Source organism: Triticum aestivum, chromosome 1A (assembly GCF_018294505.1).
Source record: "Triticum aestivum cultivar Chinese Spring chromosome 1A, IWGSC CS RefSeq v2.1, whole genome shotgun sequence".
NCBI classification, from domain to species: domain Eukaryota; kingdom Viridiplantae; phylum Streptophyta; class Magnoliopsida; order Poales; family Poaceae; genus Triticum; species Triticum aestivum.
Window position 1 is genome coordinate 246,783,321 of NC_057794.1, and position 16,407 is coordinate 246,799,727.

Below are 16,407 nucleotides of genomic sequence, written 5' to 3' on the forward strand. Positions count from 1 at the left end.
ACCATTGTTACACCCACAGCCCCTGCTGCTATACATACTGGACCAATTACTAGAGCTCCCGCACGCCAATTAAATTATTAGGTACTTTCGTTTCTTGGTAATGATTCTAATGTTCCTGAGAATATGATGCTGCCTAAATTGGATACATTTGTTTTGCTTACAAATGAAGGGTCTGGCATGGATAAGAGGGATGAACACTGGAGCAAGACCAAGCATGGAGATGGTGGCATGCGCAAGGGGATCAAGAACGGAGTTACAAGTGATGATTTCAGGACTTTGAAGCCACCATAAGGAGTGCATGAAGCCTTGGATGAAATATACAAGATGCCACTTCATAAATTTCGTCCAGATGCTGTTCTAGGTGTTGTGTCACCTTATTATTGGGCCAGGCCCATGTATTTTCGAAATACTTAAGTATAGGTTATTTTTAGAGTCCGTATGTGTGGGGAAATAAGAGTTAGGGTTGGTTTCGGACCCCCTCCTCCAAGGGCCATGAAATTCCCCCCTCTTCCTTCATATATACAGCCCTTAGGGCATCGTTTAGACTTTGGGTTTTGTTTAGATTAAAGTTCGCCATTGCTGCAACTTCGCGTACTTCGTTTGTGTTCAACGACCAGACAAAGGGGTCACAGAATCCCGCCTTGATAAATAAAGCTTTCCTCTTATATTCGCAATATCCATATTGCAATCTTAGTTTCTTGCTTGTTCTTTGTTTGCCTGCAGGAAATAAACCTTTGTGGTCAGGTTGATCGTGCTCCGGCATGGTCAATAACCTCTCGGAGTTGGTTTAGCGATTGCTAAGGCGCGACGTCCTCGCACGTTCGTAGTCGGATCGTAAAAGTCGACTTCCTCCAAAACGATAGCCACAATCTCATTGAAAGACGGGACACCATTGTCTCTATCAGTTTGGCACAAGTTTTGGTGCTCGTACCTTCAATACCAGAGCATCTCACAAGAAGGATCATAGTTTCCAAAATGAGATGCGACACTTCGGACTACAAATTGTCAGTTACTAGCTAGCTACATCATTCTGGCCCATTTCAGGTCGTCTTCTATGTTTAAGTCATTCTTTGCACTTACCTTGCATTGCATTTTAGTGCATATAATTAATTAAAGTCAAAAACCCTACTACAACTACATGTGGGTGTTTTAGTTAGCCTATATATACTTAGGCTACTCATAGTGGAGAGTGTCATATACTAGTATCATGCATATATATATATATATATGATACTAGTGTATGATACTACCTTTAATTAATTATAGCGCATAGTATAATACATAGAGTATAGTATCATAGATCATATTTATTTCCATGCATGACACAAATTAGCATTGCATTTAACATGATACGCTCTCTACCTATATGTTACTCTAACCCTTTCTATATATATTTAATTCTTTGCCACATCAGCATACTTGCTATTTCCGAGTGCATGACATCGCCGGCTATGATATATACCACCACTATGGCCAGCATATGATACTAGCTAGTGTATGATACTATGTACGTACCTTCATAGTGCATATATAGTATCATAGAGTAGTATATATCACAGATAACCATATTTGTGGCCATGCATGATACAAAGTAGTATAGCATTTATTATATATATATATGTTACGGTATCTACCTATGTTACTGCTTCTTTGCCACATCATCATATTTGTTATTCCCGAGTGCATGATACCGGCTATGATACCCCCACTATGGCCACCCTAAGGCTGGTCGTAATATGGCAGTATCAAGCAGTATCATGCATGCCAACTAGACTTTTTGGATGATGTGGCACACAATTAAATGGGGAAAGAGAGGGTGTGGTATCATATCATGATACTGTATCATATTAAATGTTGTACTACTTTGTGTCATGCATGGCAATTAATAAGGCAACCAAAGATAATAACTTATGAAACTATGCATGCACGCATTACGGAGGTATTACCTACTAGTATCATGCATATATACTCCATCCTTTCCGGTTTATAGGCTTATCTCAAAATTTTAGCTTTTCCATTTATAAGGCTTAATTTGGTTGTTCCCCATCACATGTTCAGATTCCAAGGTGCATTAAATCATTGCATGCAAGTATATATTAAGAGAAATTGACTAATGCATGTACTTTATGCATGCATGTATCGCAATTAATACATTGGTAAACATAATTTTTTGAGGAAAACAAAAGCATTAATTGGGTGTTTTTGAAAACTACAAAAAGTATTCCACCACTCACCATCTACCTTGGTTGGTGAGATTTTTGAATTGAGCCTATAAACCAGAAAGGGGGGAGTATGATACTAGCTAGTCTATGATATACTAGCTAGCTACCTCACTAAGATCATGGTTAATAATACAGCCAACGGTCGGCTATAAGAAGTTGCCATGTCATATAAAACCAACCTCTTAGCTGTTGGGGAACGCAGTAATTTGAAAAAAAAATCCTACGCACATGCAAGATCCATCTAGGTGATGCATAGCAACGAGAGGGGAGAGTGTTGTCCACGTACCCTCATAGACTGTAAGCGGAAGCGTTATGACAACGTGGTTGATGTAGTCGTACATCTTCACAATCTGACCGATCCTAGCACTGAAGGTACGACACCTCTGCGATCTACACACGTTCAGCTCGGTGACATCCCATGAACTCTAGATCCAGTTGAGGCCGAGGGAGAGTTCCGTCAGCACGATGGCGTGATGACGGTGATGATGAAGTTACCGCCGCAGGGCTTCGCCTAAGCACTACAACGATATGATCGAGGTGGAAATCTGTGGAGGGGGGCACCGCACACGGCTAAGACAACTATCAACTTGTGTGTATATGGGGTGCCCCCTTCCCCCATATATAAAGGAGTGGAGGAGGGGGAGGGCCGACCCTCTCATGGCGAGCCTAAGGGTGGAGTCCTAATCCCGGTGGGAGTAGGATTCCCCTTTCCCTTGTTGGAGTAGGACAGAAAGGAAGGGGGGAGAGAGGAGGAAGGGGGGCCGGCCCCCCATGCAATTCGGATTGGGCTTGGGGGTGCGCCCTCCACCTTGGCCGCCTCCTCCTCTCTCCCACTAAGGCCCAATAAGGCCCATACACTCCTCGGGGGGTTCCGGTAACCCCCCGGCACTCCGGTAAATGCCCGAACTCACCCGGAACCATTCCGATGTCCAAACATAGCCTTCCAATATATCGATCTTTATGTCTCGACCATTTCAAGACTCCTCGTCATGTCCGTGATCATATATGGGACTCCGAACTACCTTCGGTGCATCAAAACACATAAACTCATAATATTGGTCGTCACCGAACGTTAAACGTGCGCACCCTACGGGTTCGAGAACTATGTAGACATGACCGAGACTCATCTTGGGTCAATAACCAATAGCGGAACCTGGATGCTCATATTGGTTCCTACATATTCTACGAATATCTTTATCGGTCAAACCGCATAACAACATATGTTGTTCCCTTTGTCATCGCTATGTTACTTGCCCAAGATTCGATCGTCGGTATCTCAATACCTAGTTCAATCTCGTTACCGGCAAGTTTCTTTACTTGTTTCGTAATGCAACATCCCATAACTAACTCATTAGTCATATTGCTTGCAAGGCTTATAGTGATGTGCATTACCGAGAGGGCCCAGAGATACCTCTCCGATACACAGAGTGACAAATCCTAATCTCGATCTATGCCACCTCAACAAACACCATCGGAGACACCTGTAGAGCACCTTTATAGTCACCCAGTTATGTTGTGATGTTTGATAGCACACTAAGTGTTCCTCCGGTATCGGGAGTTGCATAATGTCATAGTCATAGGAACATGTATAAGTTATGGAGAAAGAAATAGTAGTAAACTAAACGATCAAAGTGCTAAGCTAACGGATGGGTCAAGTCAATCACATCATTCTCTAATGATGTGATCCCGTTCATTAAATGAAAACTCTTGTCCATGGCTAGGAAACTTAACCATCTTTGATTAATGAGCTAGTCAAGTAGAGGCATACTAGTGACACTCGTTTTGTCTATGTATTCACACATGTACTAAGTTTCCGGTTAATACAATTCTAGCATGCATAATAAACACTTATCATGATATATAAGGAAATATAAATAACAACTTTATTATTGCCTCTAGGGTAATCTAGATTACATAGTAATGATTCTAACAACCATGGAGTCCTGGTGCTAATCATGTTTTGCTCGTGAGAGAGGCTTAGTCAACGGGTCTACAACATTCAGATCCATATGTATCTTGCAAATCTCTATGTCTCCCTCCTTGACTTGATCGCGGATGGAATTGAAGCATCTTTTGATGTGCTTGGTTCTCTTGTGAAATCTGGATTCCTTTGCCAAGGCAATTGCACCAGTGTTCTCACAAAAGATTTTCATTGGACCTTATGCACTAGGTATGACACCTAGATCGGATATGAACTCCTTCATCCAGACTCCTTCATTTGCTGCTTCCGAAGCAGCTATTTACTCCGCTTCACATGTAGATCCCACCACGACGCTCTTCTTGGAACTACACCAACTGACAGCTCCACCATTCAATAAAAATACGTATCCTATTTGTCACTTAGATTCATCCGAATCAGTGTAGAAGTTTTGCATCGATGTAACCGTTTACGATGAGCTCTTTGTCACTTCCATAAACGAGAAACATATCCTTAGTCCTTTTCAGGTATTTCAGGATGTTCTTGACCGCTATCCAGTGATCCACTCCTGGATTACTTTGGTACCTCCCTGCTAAACTAATAGCAAGGCACACATCAGGTCTGGTACACAACATTGCATACATGATAGAACCTATGGCTAAAGCATAGGGAATGACTTTCATTTTCTCTCTATCTTCTGGAGTGGTCAGCCATTGAGTCTGACTCAACTTCACATCATGTAACACAGGCAAGAACCCTTTCTTTGCTTGATCCATTTTGAACTTCTTCAAAACTTTATCAAGGTATGTGCTTTGTGAAATTCCAATTAAGCATCTTGATCTATCTCTATAGATCTTGATGCCCAATATATAAGCAGCTTCACCAAGGTCTTTCATTGAAAAATTCATATTCAAATATCCTTTTATGTTATTCAGAAATTCAATATCATTTCCGATCAGCAATATGTCATCCACATATAATATCAGAAATGCTACAGAGCTCCCACTCACTTTCTTGTAAATACAGGCTTCTCCAAAAGTCTGTATAAAACCATATGCTTTGATCACACTATCAAAGCATATATTCCAACTCCGAGAGGCTTGCACCAGTCCATAAATGGATCGCTGGAGCTTGCACACTTTGTTAGTACCTTTTGGATTGACAAAACCTTCTGGTTGCATCATATACAACTCTTCTTTAAGTATCCATTAAGGAATGCAGTTTTGACATCCATTTGCCAAATTTCATAATCATAAAATGCGGCAATTGCTAACATGATTCTGGCGGACTTAAGCATCGCTACGAGTAAGAAGGTCTCATCATAGTCAACTCCTTGAACTTGTCGAAAACCTTTCGCAACAAGTTGAGCTTTGTAGACAGTAACATTACCATCAGCATCAGTCTTCTTCTTGAAGATCCATTTATTCTCTATGGCTTGCCGATCATCGGGCAAGTCAACCAAAGTCCATACTTTGTTCTCATACATGGATCCCATCTAAGATATCATGGCCTCAAGCCATTTTGCAGAATCTGGGCTCATCATCACTTCCTCATAGTTCGTAGGTTCGTCATGGTCAAGTAACATGACCTCCAGAACTGGATTACCGTACCACTCTGGTGCGGATCTTACTCTGGTTGACCTACGAGGTTCGGTAGTAACTTGATCAGAAGTTTCATGATCATCATCATTAGCATCCTTATTTACTGGTGTAGGAATCACTGGAACTGATTTCTGTGATGAACTACTTTCCAATAAGGGAGCAGGTATAGTTACCTCATCAAGTTCTACTTTCCTCCCACTCACTTATTTCGAGAAAAACTCCTTCTCTAGAAAGGATCCATTCTTAGCAACGAATATCTTGCCTTCGGATCTGTGGTAGAAGGTGTACCCAACAATCTCCTTTGGGAATCCTATGAAGACATATTTCTCCGATTTGGGTTTGAGCTTATCAAGTTGAAGCTTTTTCACATAAGCATCGCAGCCCAAACTTTAAGAAATGACAACTTGGGTTTCTTGCCAAACCACAGTTCATAAGGTGCCGTCTCAACGGATTTCGATGTGCCCTATTTAACGTAAATGCAACTGTCTCTAAAGCATAACCCCAAAACAATAGCGGTAAATCAGTAAGAGACATCATAGATCGCACCATATCTAATAAAGTGCGGTTACGATGTTCGGACACACCATTATGTTGTGGTGTTCGAGGTGGCGTGAGTTGCGAAACTATTCTGCATTGTTTCAAATGAAGACCAAACTCATAACTCAAATATTCACCTCCATGATCAGATCGTAGAAACTTAATTTTCTTGTTACGATGATTTTCCACTTCACTCTGAAATTCTTTGAACTTTTCAAATGTTTCAGACTTATGTTTCATCAAGTATATATACCCATATCTGCTCAAATCATCTGTGAAGGTAAGAAAATAACGATACCCGCCGCGAGCATCAACACTCATCGGACCGCATACATCAGTATGTGTTATTTCCAACAAGTCTGTTGCTCGCTCAATTGTTCCAGAGAACAGAGTCTTAGTCATCTTGCCCATGAGGCATGGTTCGCAAGCATCAAGTGATTATCATGGAGTTTCTTCATGCGCTTTACACCAATATGACCTAAACGGCAGTGCCACAAATAAGTTGCACTATCATTATTAAACTTATATCTTTTGTCTTCAATACTATGAACATGTGTATCACTACTATCAAGATTTAGTAAAAATAGACCACTCATCAAGGGTGCATGACCATAAAAGATATTACTCATATAAATAGAACAACCATTATTCTCTAATTTAAATAAAGAACTATCTCACATTAAAAAGATCCAGATATAATGTTCATGCTCAACGCTGGCACCAAATAACAATTATTTAGGTCCAAAACTAATCCCGAAGGTAGATGTAGAGGTAGCGTGCCGACGGCGATCACATCGACTTTGGAACCATTTCCCACGCACATCGTCACCTCGTCCTTAGCCAATCTTCGCTTAATCCGTAGCCCCTGTTTCGAGTTGCAAATATTAGCAACAGAACCAATATCAAATACCCAGGCGCTACTGCGAGCATTAGTAAGGTATACATCAATAACATGTATATCAAATATACCTTTCACTTTGCCATCCTTATTCTCCGCCAAATACTTGGGGCAGTTCCGCTTCCAGTGACCAGTCCCTTTGCAGTAGAAGCACTCAGTCTCGGGTTTAGGTCCAGACTTGGGCTTCTTCACTTGAGAAGCAACTTGCTTGCCATCCTTCTTGAAGTTCCCCTTCTTCCCTTTACCCTTTTTCTTGAAACCGATGGTCTTGTTGACCATCAACACTTGATGCTCCTTCTTGATTTCTACCTCCACAGCCTTTAGCATTGCGAAGAGCTCGGGAATTGTCTTATCCATCCCTTGCATATTATAGTTCATCATGAAGCTCTTGTAGCTTGGTGGCGGTGATTGAAGAACTCTGTCAATGACACTATCATCAGGAAGATTAACTCCTAGCTGAGTCAAGTGGTTGTGGTACCCAGACATTCTGAGTATATGTTCACTGACAGAACTATTCTGCTCCATTTTGCAGCTGTAGAACTTATTGGAGACTTCATATCTCTCAATTCGGGTATTTGCTTGAAATAATAACTTCAACTCCAGGAACATCTCTAATGCTCCATGATGTTCAAAACGTCGTTGAAGTCCCGGTTCTAAGCCGTAAAGCATGGCACACCGAACTATCGAGTAGTCATCAGCTTTGCTCTGCCAGATGTTCATAACATCTGGTGTTGCTCTGATACGTCTCCAACATATCTATAATTTTTGATTGTTCCATGATATTATATATTCTGTTTTGGATGTTTAATGGGCTTATTTATACACTATTATATTATTTTTGGGACTAACCTATTAACCGGAGACCCAGGCCAAATTGTTGTTTTTGCCTATTTCAGTGTTTCGTAGAAAAAGAATATCAAACGGAGTCCAAACGGAATGAAACCTTCGGGAGCGTTATTTTTAGAACAAACGTGATCCAGAGGACTTGTAGTGGATGTCAAGCAATCAACGAGGAGGCCACCAGGCAAGGGGGCGCGCCTACCCCCCTGGGCGTGCCCTCCACCCTCATGGGTCCCTCGTGGCTCCACCGACCTGCTTCTTCCTCCTATATATACCTATGTACCCTGAAAACATCGGGGAGCACCACAAAACACTATTTCCACCGCGGCAACCTTTTGTACCCAAGAGATCCCATCTTGGGGCCTTTTCCGGAGCTCCGTCGGAGGGAGCATTGATCACGGAGGGCCTCGACATCAACTCCATGGCCCCTCTAATGATGTGTGAGTAGTTTACTTCAGACCTTCGGGTCCATAGTTATTAGCTAGATGGCTTCTTCTCTCTCTTTGGATCTCAATACAAAGTTCTCCTTGATTCTCTTGGAGATCTATTCGATGTAATCTTCTTTTGCGGTGTGTTTGTCGAGATCCGATGAATTGTTGGTTTATGATCAAGTTTATCTATGCACAATATTTGAATCTTCTCTGAATTCTTTTATGTATGATTGGTTATATTTGCAAGTCTCTTCGAATTATCAGTTTGGTTTGGCCTACTAGATTGATCTTTCTTGCAATGGAGAAGTGCTTAGCTTTGGGTTCAATCTTGTGGTGCTCGATCCCAGTGACAGAAAGGGAAACGACACGTATTGTATTGTTGCCATCGAGGATAAAAAGATGGGGTTTATATCATATTGCATGAGTTTATCCCTCTACATCATGTCATCTTGCTTAAGACGTTAGTCTGTTCTTATGAACTTAATACTCTAGATGCATGCTGGATAGCGGTCGATGTGTGGAGTAATAGTAGTAGATGCAGGCAGGAGTCGGTCTTCTTGTCACGGACGTGATGCCTATATACATGATCATGCCTAGGTATTCTCATAATTATTCGCTTTTCTATCAATTGCTCGACAGTAATTTGTTCACCCACCGTAATACTTATGCTATCTTGAGAGAAGCCACTAGTGAAACCTATGGCCCCCGGGTCTATTCTCCATCATACAAGTTTCCAATCTATTTTATTTTGCAATCTTTACTTTCAATCTATATCATAAAAATACCAAAAAATTATCTTATTATTATTATCTCTATCAGATCTCACTATTGCAAGTGGTCGAGAAGGGATTGACAACCCCTTTATCGTGTTGGTTGCGAGGTTCTTATTTGTTTGTGTAGGTACGAGGTGACTTGCGCATGGTCTCCTACTGGATTGATACCTTGGTTCTCAAAAACTAAGGGAAATACTTACGCTGCTTTGCTGCATCACCCTTTCCTCTTCAAGGGAAAACCAACGCAGTGCTCAAGAGGTAGAAAGAAGGATTTCTCGTGCCGTTGCCGGGGAGATCTATGCCAAGTCAAGACATACCAAGTACCCATCACAACTCTTACCCTTCGCATTACATTATTTGCCATGTTCCTCTCGTTTTCCTCTCCCCCACTTCACCCTTGCCATTTTATTCGCCCTCTCTTTCCATTCGCTTTTTCTTCGCTTGTTTGCTTGTGTGTTGGATTGCTTTCTTGTCACGTTGGCTCAAGATAATACTAAATTGTGTGACTTTGCCAATACCAACAATAATGATTTTATTAGCATTCCGATTGCTCCTCTCTTACCGATGTTGAATCTTGTGAAATTAATACTGCTTTGCTGAATCTTGTCATGAAAGATCTGTTTTCTGGCCTTCCTAGTGAAGATGCCGCTACCCATCTAAACAACTTTGTTGATTTGTGTGATATGCAAAAGAAGAAAGATGTGGATAATGATATTCTTAAACTTAAGCTATTTCCATTTTCACTTAGAGATCGTGCTAAAGCTTGGTTTTCGTCTTTGCCTAAAAATAGTATTGATTCATTGAATAAGTGCAAAGATGATTTTATCTCTAATTAGTTTCCTCCTACTAAGATCATCTCTCTTAGAAACGATATTATGAATTTTAAGCAACTTGATCATGAGCATGTTGCACAATCTTGGGAGAGGATGAAATTAGTGATACGTAATTGCCCTACACATGGTTTGAATATATGGATGATTATACGAAATTTTTATGCCGGGTTGAATTTTGCTTCTAGAAATCTTTTAGATTTGGCCGCGGGAGGCACTTTTATGGAAATCACTTTAGGAGAAGCTACTAAACTCCTAGATAATGTTATGGTTAATTATTCTCAATGGCACACTGAAAGATCTACTAGTAAAAAGGTGCATGCAATTGAAGAGATTAATGTTTTGAGTGGAAAGATGGATGAACTTATGAAATTATTTGCTAATAAAAGTGCTCCTACTGATCCTAATGATATGCCTTTGTCTACTTTGATTGAGAATAATAATGAATCTACGGATGTGAATTTTGTTGGTAGGAACAATTTTGGTAACAACGCGTATAGAGGTAATTTTAATTCTAGGCCGTTTCCTAGTAATTCCTCTAATAATTATGGTAATTCCTACAACAATTCTTATGGAAATTATAATAATATGCCATCTGATTTTGAATCTAGTATTAAAGAATTTATTAGTTCGCAAAAGATTTTCAATGCTTTGATTGAAGAAAAATTGCTTAAGATTGATGAATTGGCTAGGAACGTGGATAGAATTTCTCTTGATGTTGATTCTTTGAAACTTAGATCTATTCTACCTAAGCATGATATCAATGAGTCTCTCAAAGCCATGACAATTTCCATTGATGAGTGCAAAGAAAGAGACACTAGGATGTGTGCTAAGAAAGATTGCTTTGTGAAGGCGTGTTCTTCTAGTTTTTTATGAAAATAAAGATGAAGATCTAAAAATAATTGATGTGTCCCCTATTAAATCCTTGTTTTGCAATATGAATCTTGATAATGATCGGACTGGATATGAGTCAACTTTAGTTAGAAGGCGTCCCAAAAATTCAGAGTTTTTAGATCTTGATGCAAAAATTGGTAAAAGTGGGATTGAAGAGGTTAAAACTTTTAATAGCAATGAACCCACTATCTTGGATTTCAAGAAATTTAATTATGATAATTGCTCTTTGATAGATTGTATTTCCTTGTTGCAATCCGTGCTAAATTCTCCTCATGCTTATAGTCAAAATAAAGCTTTTACTGAACATATCGTTGATGCTTTGATGCAATCTTACAAAGAAAAACTTGAGTTGGAAGTTTCTATCCCTAGAAAACTTTATGATGAATGGGAACCTACAATTAAAATTAAAATTAAGAGGGTGTTTGTTTCCAGGAACTTATTGGTCTAGGGACTTAAATAAGTCCCTATAAGTCTCATCTAAATCAAACAGGAGAGACTTATAGGGACTTAAAGTGGGCATTTGGGACTTATGAAATAAGACTCTTAAGGAGGGACTTATAGGGACTTATAGTTTTAATATGGTCTTATAAAGACTTATAAGTCCCAGGAACCAAACATGTAGGGACTTTTTAGGGACTTATGACTTATAAGTTGGGACTAAAAGAAGTCCTAGAACTTATGAACCAAACAGGGCCTAAAGATCATGAATGATATGCTTTGTGTGATTTGGGTGCTAGTGTTTCCACGATCCGAAAAACTTTGTGTGATTTGCTAGGTTTCCGTGAATTTGATGATTGTTCTTTAAACTTGCACCTTGCGGATTCCACTATTAAGACACCTATGGGAAGAATTAATGATGTTCTTATTGTTGCAAATAGAAATTATGTGCCCATAGATTTCATTGTTCTTGATATAGATTGCAATCCTTCATGTTCTATTATTCTTGGTAGACCTTTCCTTAGGACGATTGGTGCAATCATTGATATGAAGGAAGGGAATATTAGATTCCAATTTACATTAAAGAAGGGCACGGAACACTTTCCTAGAAAGAAAATTAAATTATCATATGAATCTATTATGAGAGCCACTTATGGATTGCCTACCAAAGATGGCGATAGCTAGATCTATCTTCGTTTTTATGCCTAGCTAGGGGCGTTAAATGATAGCGCTTGTCGGGAGGCAACCCAATTTTATTTTTGTTCCATGATTTTTGCTCCTATTTAGTAATAAATAATTTATCTAGCCTCTGTTTTGGTTGTGTTTTTTGTGTTTAATTAATGTTTGTGCCAAGTAGAACCGTTGGGAAGACTTGGGGAAAGTCTTTTTGATCTTGCTGTAAAAAACCAAAACTTTAGCGCTCATGAGAATTGCTGTCATTTTTTATTGGAGAGTGCTATTTAGTTAATTATTTTTGCAGATGATTAATAGATAAATAATTCACGTTCAGCAATTTATTTTAAAACTAGCGGATGCACCCGCGCATTTGCGCGGCTAGATTTCGATAGATTTATTCATTACCTTGTGTACAATTTCTTTTAGCTTTGTATATGGTTCTTTGTAACTCCATCTACTGTTCACTTTTTCATCTATTTTATACTTTGATGGTTTTCTGGACTAACGACATAGGTTATAAATTCAATCTTACAATATCATTACTATCGTCTAGTTTCTCTTTAACAGGAACCAGTTCACATGATAATTTGGTAGCTGAAACTTTATTATTTTTTGGCTGCAAAATAAATGTGAATTTTCAAAATTAGACAAAAGTCTAAAAATATAGAAGTGTTGGCTATGAATAAATAAACCACCTTTTTATCAAGCATGTGTTGCTTGTTCATTTCATGTTTTAACACGATGCCCACCTCATCCTCCATCAATTCCTGTGTAAGATTTATAGTTAGAGAATTGTAAACATGATACTTTGTTTTTAAAAGAAAACACCATTACCTTAGCATGTGTACGCGCACATTTGCAAGGCTAAATTTTTAAATAAAAAGTGGTTTAGTATGAATGTTGCTTGGGTGTTTATTGAGCACTACCTATTATACCTTTTAGCTTCTTATACGATGTTCATAGGAGTAGGATGTGCGTGTGTGTTTATAGTGATAAGTGTATCTGCGTATATATGAGTGTTTGCGTCTGTATTATGTTAAAAAACTTGATAGGGTGTGCATGTGTGTTTGTAGGGGCGAGTGTATGCGCGTATATATGAGTGTTTTTGCATGTATTGTGTTAAAAAACTTGCTTATATATCTTCATATCTATTATTTTCGCATTGTGATAATTGCTGTTATTTTATTTTATACCCACCCATCATTTTTACTACTACTTGTGTAGCCCGTGTATCAATTATAACGGGATGCTATAGACCTAGTGGTTGCGACGTGGGTCCATTTGAGTCAGTAATAATGTTACCATTCTGTACTTTTTATTTTTATCTCAGAGAAAACAGATGTACATGTTACCCCTCCCTCCAGGCTTCAGTAAAAAAAGTCCCCTGTTGGCTTCGCTCGAAAAAGGAAAAAAAGTCCATCCCCACCAGGCTACACATCCAGATGCGCCACCACGCCACCGCCTCCGATTCGCAGCCGGGGATGGAAGATGTCGTTGCCGACCTTTACAGAAGTAATTCACACGCTACCTAGCTCTACTCGTTGGTTCTTTTCCTCTAGTTTCTGTCTGCGAACATAGGATGCAAGCCCTAATCATGGAGATCCAGGGTGGACCAAGAAGCAGGGTCGAACTCTTTGAGTTGGGTGTTAGGTCGTTGGTAGCAGGCCATCCATGTCTTGGCGGCATTGAGAACAAAAAAATGGTTGCTGGAGGGAGGCTGATTGTGATGGATCTAAGGTAGAGGAGACACACCGGCCATGGTCCATGAGAAGTATGTATCGGAGTATATCCGTATAAGCATATTGGGGGAGAAATAGCTATTTGCGGCCTTTTTAGTTGCTCATGTTTTTGGATCTGTACCAATGTAAGTGTTGTACTTCATTGTGTCCTTTCTAATGCAGATTATCTTATGTGCTTCCTTCTAGGATATTATATTAATCTTGTGTTTTAGGAGATGGTTATGCTATTGAAGATTTTCTCATGGACTTCTTAAATTGAAAAGGCCATAAGCTACCAGTTCACATGATAAATTGGTAGCTGAAACTTTATTATTTTTTGGCTGCAAAATAAATATGAATTTTCAAAATTAGACAAAAGTCTAAAAATTTAGAAGTGTGTACTGTGAATAAATAAACCACCTTTTTATCAGGCATGTGCTGCTTGTTCATTCCATGTTTTAACACGGTGCCCACCTCATCGTCCATCAATTCCTGTGTAAGATTTATAGTTAGAGAATTATAAACATGATACTTTATTTTTAAAAGAAAACACCTTTACCTATAAAAGACCAACAAAAGTGCATGTATGAATGTATTTGAAAAGAATTATAGTTTGCATCGCACTCTTATCATATGATAAGATTCTTCTTATCTTGGTAGCTGTCAAGTACTCATACTATATCTACGTAAATAAATAGTCTGCCTTTATTATTCATAAGCTACTAATCAATCGATCTTTTGGATAAATTCCTTGTTCACTTAGGCCTTCCATTTTCCATAGGCAATATCAGAGTCTTCATCTTCAAGAGTTGTAATTACTTTTTTACTTTTGCATGCACCAGTTTTTTGTTCTCTCAGGTATTTTTGCTTTCTTTCTACAACACTTGTCTCGGTGCGTCCATCCTCCACGCCACCTAATAATACAATACATCTTAGTTTAGCATAGTCATTGAGGAGTCCATATGATGATGATATTTTGTCTCAATGCCTATCTTTGTTCAGCATAGTCCCATTAATATCGCGTGGTTCTTTTTTCTTAGGCACCAGTACACATAACCTTTTCCTTGGTCGGTCATCATTATTCTGTGACAGCAAAATGAAATGCATTTAAGAATAATACATGCTTAAAAATCTAAAAGTGTGTATGGTGGAAACATTAATCTCCCTTTTAGCTCACATGTCTTGCTTCTTCGTTTCTTGTTCCAACACGGCGTCCACTTTGTCATCTATCAACTGTTTGGCATACTGCAAGATAAGTCAGTGAGTAAGAACAGAAAATATAGCACTTAGTTAATTATTTTGATGAATTAAATGCACATGTACCTCCTCAGCTTTATTATTCAAGTACAACATCTCTAGCGAGGCATAAATCTTCTTTTTACTGCCTAGTTTTGCTTGCCAAAAATAAGAATACTATTGTTGAGCTTGAATCTAAAGATAATTTAACCTCGCCATTAGATGACAGACATCGCGCATCTGAGTCTTCATTGTTAAATGTTGTATTTTTTTACTTTTGCTTCGATGTGTTATTAGTAGACCAGAATAGATAGTGTTTCATACTTGTGAAGAAGATCTTGAATTTTGGATATATCTAGATCCCTATGTATTCTTCGCACATGTTGACTTTACGCACAAACCCATCAACAATTAATCTATTACATATTTTTGTTTCATAATTAAAAGATGAGATTTCGAAATTATTGGACTTACAATTGCATTTTTGCACCATTGTTTAGGTCACTTTAAGGACGGTTTGGTTTTAGAGTACATATTCATCCAAATAATAAGCAAACATTCCGATATCGTAACTTTGGTTTCAGCCCAAGATGTTAAGCCTGAAAATTTAATGCCGACCGCAATGGAGGAAGTTAAAACTTAAGACATTGGTATACACTCTGCACTTACTCTGGTATTGGAAAATAAATATCACAGATATATGACAGTTTGGGGTTCTTTGTTGTTTTTTTGTTCCACATGCTTCATCTGGGTAAGTAGTCCCATGACATCTTTCAATTTGGTGATTAATTACCTCATAGTTATAATGATTGATTAAACAAAAATATGATTTATAACTGTAACATACCTGAGCATTGCTTACCTAAATTTGCTTCTTGTTATAGTATGACCTTGGTATCAGACTCAAAGTAGTAATTAAATTCTGAAAAACTTTCAATAATCCTACATCTGTCAAATTGGTGATTAATTGCCACATAGGTAGAATGATGGATTAGCCCAAAATCTGATTTACAACTATGACATACCTGAGCATTATTTATCTTCTTATATGCTTGTTGTAGTATGTCCTTGCTAGCAAACTCAAAGTAGTAGTTATGAAAAACTTTTGATTATCCTTTCACTGTAGCGACCCCACCTCAGATGGTCAAGTCTTTGTGCTTCAGTGTCATTCCTGGATCGGTAATGCTGACACACACAGTACTCGAGAATTTATAAAAAAGTAGCAATCACACACTTATTACATTGAAAAGTGAGAGAAGTGCATATTTCAACCCTCAACTTTTGCCCTAGTCTAATTTACAACCCCGAACTTCAATACCATCTAAATTACAACCCCGAACTCTCAAAACTGGCCAGGATTCAACCCTCCCCTCTCTGTTGACCGTTTTTGACCTGG